General features: G+C 40.5%; 1 pseudogene; it reads left to right on the top strand.

Annotated features, from left to right (window-relative positions):
- The first annotated feature begins 3,408 nt into the window (after positions 1–3,408).
- On the top strand, positions 3,409–3,911 carry LOC110208980 (large ribosomal subunit protein uL11 pseudogene; annotated as a pseudogene).
- Positions 3,912–6,000: the final 2,089 nt, after the last annotated feature.

The following is a 6,000-nucleotide window of genomic DNA, read 5'->3' as shown; positions in this document are numbered from 1 at the left end:
ATGGTGCAGTGGATAGAGCACTGGCCCTGGATTCAGGAAGACCTGAGTTCAAATGTGACCTCAGACACTTAACACTTACTAGCTATGTGACCATGGGCAAGTCACTTCATTCCACTGCCTTGCAAAAAAAAAAAAAAGAGCCCCTGTTTTATGGGAAGCTTGGAATCAAACCTGTCTATCTGTACAGTACTAGATCACATCTGAATAGAGAAGTAATACAGATTAGCCATTCAGTTGTATGTGGATGTAACTTTGCAGTGGCCAACTTAGATGAGAAATCAGCATAGAATGCTGTGGGCTTGGATGTCTCCTTAGACTCTTAAGAGAAGATGGCTTGTTTTGTGATGAGAGAATCTGTTTCGGATTAGCACTTACTTGGACCCACTCACTTGCTTTTTGTGGGCAAACTGAAACAAATGCTGGACTCCATAGCCTCTATGGCCTTGACCTCTGATACTGAGAATTTCCAGATTTTTTTTTTCAGTAGCCTTGTCATTGTGGAAGAACTCCAGTATTAAGTGGTCTTGAAGCCATAGCAGCTTTGGTAGATAGCTCTCAATTGGGGGTAAGCCTTTGGGAAAGATGGAAATGAGTTCTTGGAGTGTGTATTGGCAAAGCAAAGGAAAAAAGGTGAAACACAGGAATGGTAGTAGTCTGCTACCTGCATCTAGTTTGGCAAAGTCAATAGAAGTTGATATGTAAGCAATGCTGAGTAGAGTATTTAGAGCAAATTAAGATGTCCCTGTCCTTCATAACACAACTATTATACAATATTCTTCCTTATTCAACTTATACTTCACCTAACACCCTAGATCCCAGGGTCACTGAACATCACAAACTTCATCATGGTATTTGTACTAGGCAAAGCCTAGAAGGCTCTCTCCTGCTCCCTTCCCTCCTGATTTCCCTCCCCCCGCCAAGATTGTCAACCTCAGGCCTAGTTTTAAAGACAGCTTGTCCTAGTTGGCCCAAGAGATAGAGGTTAAAGGCAGAGAATTCAAGCTACTGAAGTTGCCTGGAATTTTTACTTATTTCTATGAACTCTTGAATAGCCTGAGTCCTAGTCTTGCTGACAGTGTAAAGCCACTTTTGCCTTTGATTTCATGCTTGTCTAAACTCTGGCTTTGTGTAGAACCAGACTGCTGTCTCCCATAAAGAGACCCAGTAAGTTGCCAGCCAGGTCTGTGTAATTTAGACCAGGCATTCTCACTACTCCTCCCAAATGAGGACAAATGTCCCTTTTGCAAAAACACCAGGACTTGCACTACAAAATAATATCCTTTTTGCTTTGGGATTTTAGGCATATCCTGGGAATAGTGGCCTTCCTGCTTTGCCCAGACATTGCCTGGCTCCTGTAGGCAGAAGCTGGGTATTGGCTAGGGCTCCAAGTTGCCAAACACTCTTTTTCTTTCTCCAACCCCCTCACCTCCCTCCCCTATCCACACTCATGCATTTTTCTTGACCTATGACCACTCGTGATCTATACCAACCCTGTACATGCTTGAAGCTTAGGAATTTGGCTTAATAAATCCTGATCAGGTATATACAACCTTCTGAGCTACGCTTGGCACACAGAGCATTTCTGTCCTTGGAATTTACATTTTACTGGGAGTGGGGAGAATCTGTCTTCTACAAAGAAACAAAGCAATCTTAACTGAGTGCTTGAGGCTTCCAAGTACAAAGGAAGCCGTTTTCATGTAGTGTTTAGAATCAGATCCTTTAAAAGCTTATTCAATTATAAGCACTTGGCAGAGAATGTAGTCTAACTTACATTAACTGAGAGGTAGACAGAATCACAAAGCAGATATATATTCAAATGAAAGGGTCACTCCTGTGTGAGGCAATGCCATAGTACAGAAGAAAATCTGTTGTCTTGGGGGTGTCCTTGGATATGTAAGTAAGTTGCATGTCTTCTCCAGTAGCCTTGCTCTACACCTTTAATGACCCACTTCTGTAACACTGATTTTTTAGATGAACAAATGAGCTGCCTTCTCCCACCCCCTCATGTCCCCTATTCATTCACATTTAGGTACTAAGGTCTAAGGCCTGCTTAATTTTGTCCCTGTAATTTGTCCTCCAACCTTGAACCTATTTGATCCAATCTTACCTCAAACTTGCTTACTTTTCATTTACTTTTCATTCTGGATGCTACTACAGGCATGGTTTCCAGGCTGAACCACCAATACCCCATGCAACAATGCAAGTAGAGAAGGGAGCAGGAGACTGTCCCAAGAGTGATGGGGAAGGAATGCACTCAACATCCTCCAGATCAGGAATAAAGCCTGTGTCAAGAGATTGATGGGCATGTCAGTGATGTAGATGCTTTAGCCATTTCAGATACTTCAAATTACCAAGTTTGGTGTTTTGGAGATGGATGGTATATAGCAATATCATAGAACCACCAGAGCACAGAGTATCCAGAAAGCACTAAAGATAGAGGTGAGGATATATCCTCTGGATGGAAGCAGATATCTACATTCAAAGAGGTGTCACCAATGACATGTGCTATTAATGACTGAAACATAGAATGAATGTTCTATAAAACAAGACTCGACCAGAAAACGCCACCATTCCAGGATGGCTCATCTTTCTTATGTTCTTTGTTCTTTGCTGCTCTCTAGACCAGAACACCATTTATCCTTCTCTGAAGCTATACTGAAAGAGTAGATGCCCCAGAGGGGCTGTTTGCCATTCTACCTCTGCCATCCAAAGTAGTTACTAGGGAGGTAGGGAGGAGAAAGAAGAGCCCTGAAGACCTTGTCACAACCTGCTTGGCTTCTCTGGCCCTACTTGCTAACCCTCCTTGTCACTACCTAGCCTCTGAATCTCTAAACTGGATCTACTTGGGGTTGTAGGGGGTAGTCTGGGAAGTGATGCAAGTGGGCATTAAACTGAGTCTTGAAGGAAGATCCAGGTAAGATGACTCATTTACCCAAATACGTGCAGGCAGGAAATGAGCATCAATTTTTTTTGGGGGGGGGAAGGTGGGGAGGGAGCAGCAAATAACTCCAGCTTTTCTGGAACAGTGTGTGAAAGGGAAGCAATAGAAGTTTGGGAGGGGGAGAAAGGTGGAGTCAGGCATTTAAATACCTAACTGTATAGGTTCTGTTAGCTTAGGGGTAAAAAGGGGACAAGACTATTTTAAATTTGGACTTAATCACTAGTTAAATGAGCATTTCTATGTAGGAAGTAAAATAGAAAAAAAACCTTATACATGGAACAGTTATTCTATTAGCAGTTCACTCTGAAGAAATAAACTCAATTTAGAAAGTTATACTGTATGGCTTTTGGCTTCCTGTTTGTGGTGGTGAAGGTGCAACCTTTTTCGGTCGTCCTGAATCTGGGTTCATCCTACACCGGCAGCCACCCCACAGCATCCACACTAAGCCTCCACCTTCGTCGCCCACCATGCCTCCCAAGTTTGACCCTCATGAAATTAAAGTCGTGTTTTTAAGGTACACTGGTGGTGAAGTTGGTGCCGTGTCAGCTCTGGCCCCCAAAATTGGTCCCTTGGGTTTGTCTCCCAAAAAGGTTGGTGATGACGTTGTCAAAGCAATGGTGACTGGAAAGGGCTAAGGATCACAGTGAAACTTAACCATTCAGAATAGACAGGCCCAAACTGAGGTTGTGCCTTCTGCTTTAGCCTTGATCATCAAAGCCCTAAAGGAACCTCCTCTGGACAGAAAGAAGCAGAAAAATATTAAACACAATGGAAACATCACTCTCGATGAGATTGTCAGCATCGTTTGACAGATGTGAGATCGATCCTTGGCAAGAGACCTTTCTGGAACCATTAAAGAAATACTTGGAACAGCCCAGTCTGTGGGCTGCAACATTGATGGCAGGCATCCTCATGATGTCATTGACATCAATAGTGGTGCTGTGGAATGCCCAGCAAATTAAAAGCTACAAAGGAGACTACTGTACTAAATTAACATTTGACCAAAAAAAAGCTATACTGTATACATGTGACTTTAATCAACTTAATTCTCTTACCTTTGTTAACTCTATCACTAGCTTTCCACTTTCATTGGAAAAATAAGGGGAAAAACCACACCCCTGTAATGTTCTCAAGCAAGATTTTTCATATTGGTCATGACCAAAACTTCATGGGGTTTTTGCTTTTTGTATCCTTAATCTATCACCTTTTCTGTAAAAGAGGTGGATAATATGCTGCTTCTGACTTCTGGAATTGTGGTTGGTCATTGCGTTGATCAGAGTTCTTAAGTATTTCAAAGTTGCTTTTCTTAATATGCTTGCTTCCCTCTGCATCTGTTAATGTAAATCTTCCCAGGTTTCTCTGAAATTTCACTTTCTGTCTTTAACAGAATATTGTGGCATTTAAATAGATTCACATACCACCACAGCTTGTTCAATCATTCCCCAATTAAAGAGTACCTCGTTTGTTTCCCATTTCTTCCTTTTCTTTTCTCTCTGATCTCTTTAGAGTATAGTCAGAGGCATGCTGGTAAGCATTTTAATAACCAGCTCTCTGGAAAGAAAAAAAAGGTACTTATCACTTAAGTTGTCTGCATTCTTAACTTTTTCTCCATGACTTTAAGTCTAACAAATCAAGCCCTGATTTTTAGCATTTTTGACTTCTGAAGTAGAAAAACTCACACTGAAAATTTAACAATTGACTTGTGAGCTGATTCAAGCTAGCTCCAGCACACGCCTGTGTATGGCACTAACAGTGGTATGATTTTGAAGAGCAAAAGCTTTTGAGTAAGTGTCCATGCTCAAAGATTATTTTGACAGTGGTTCTGAAGATGCATTGGGGAGGAGACAGAGGAGAAAGCAGGAAGCCCTGTCCAGAAGAGACAGGAGGGCCTGAACCAAAGTGATGGCTATCGAGCAGCAAAGCTTACACTTGTCAAATCTTCTATTGACAATTGACCACATGGGACATGGGCAGAAGTTAGTGAACTTGTCTGACTGGGAGAAGATTTTCTCAATAGAAGTAGAAAATATTGGAGGAAAATTGGGGGTGGGTTTGAGATGTTGTTTATACATAAGTAAATGAGAGGACAAGATGGAAAGGTCCAACAGACTGGTGCTGAATTGTCATTCAGAAAAGTAATGAGGAGTGATTATATAGATTTGATAATAAAGGGAGAAGTGAATGAATCCATGGGAGCTAGTTAGTTTATAAAGGAAGAGAATATAAAATGCAAAGCACCAAAAGGTGGGTTGAGAGTCTAGAAAGGAATAGCTTTGTAGGAGAACAGGATGATAGCTGGAAAGATGGAAGGAATGTAGTCCAGACATCTTATCTTAGATAAAACTGAGACCAAGGGATGAAAGTTACTTACTTTGACATTGCATACATAGAAATGGTAGGGTTGGAAGAGCACAGCATCACAAACCAAATGAGAATAAAATATCTAGGAGAAAGGAAGACAGATGGCCATTGACCAATAAACCAAGAGGGCAAGAATTGATAAAGGTCAAGGTTAACTTTAGGGCAATTATAGTAAGATGAAGTCAGGAGCCAAACTTTAAATTCTTGAATTAGTATTCTCAAAGAACCCCAGAGATCCACTGAAAAAAAAATGAGTATGATATAAAACAGTCCAAGATGTACACAGGACTTGGGAGTATAACTCTTTAAAAAAAATCTCCTACAGATATAAATCATTGGGATGAGATTCATTGTTCTTGGTGGGACCATATTGGTCATAAATTCAAGTATTGTCACTTTTATTGATTTAGCACCAGATCAAACTATTAAGGAGTTAAATTTCATTATGTTGTTTGATACTACATATTATCTGGAGGAACAAATGATAATAATGGGGAGGGGAAATTAAGAATGAAATTGTAACAAATAATTTTGTTAATTGTTGTTAACTATGTAGTCAAAGCCACAGGAATACCAAACAAACATGATGAGTCACTCAAGGAGTTTACATTCAAACGGAAGAAAAATACATGATCCAGAAAAATTGATATAAATGAAAACCATGAGGAAAAACGAATCTGTGCAATAAACAACCTTGA

The sequence above is a fragment of the Phascolarctos cinereus genome, unplaced genomic scaffold (assembly GCF_003287225.1).
Source record: "Phascolarctos cinereus isolate Bilbo 61053 unplaced genomic scaffold, phaCin_HiC Scaffold_1;HRSCAF=81, whole genome shotgun sequence".
NCBI lineage: Eukaryota > Metazoa > Chordata > Mammalia > Diprotodontia > Phascolarctidae > Phascolarctos > Phascolarctos cinereus.
Note: the sequence above shows the minus strand (reverse complement) of the source record. Positions and strands in the feature narration are given on the sequence as shown.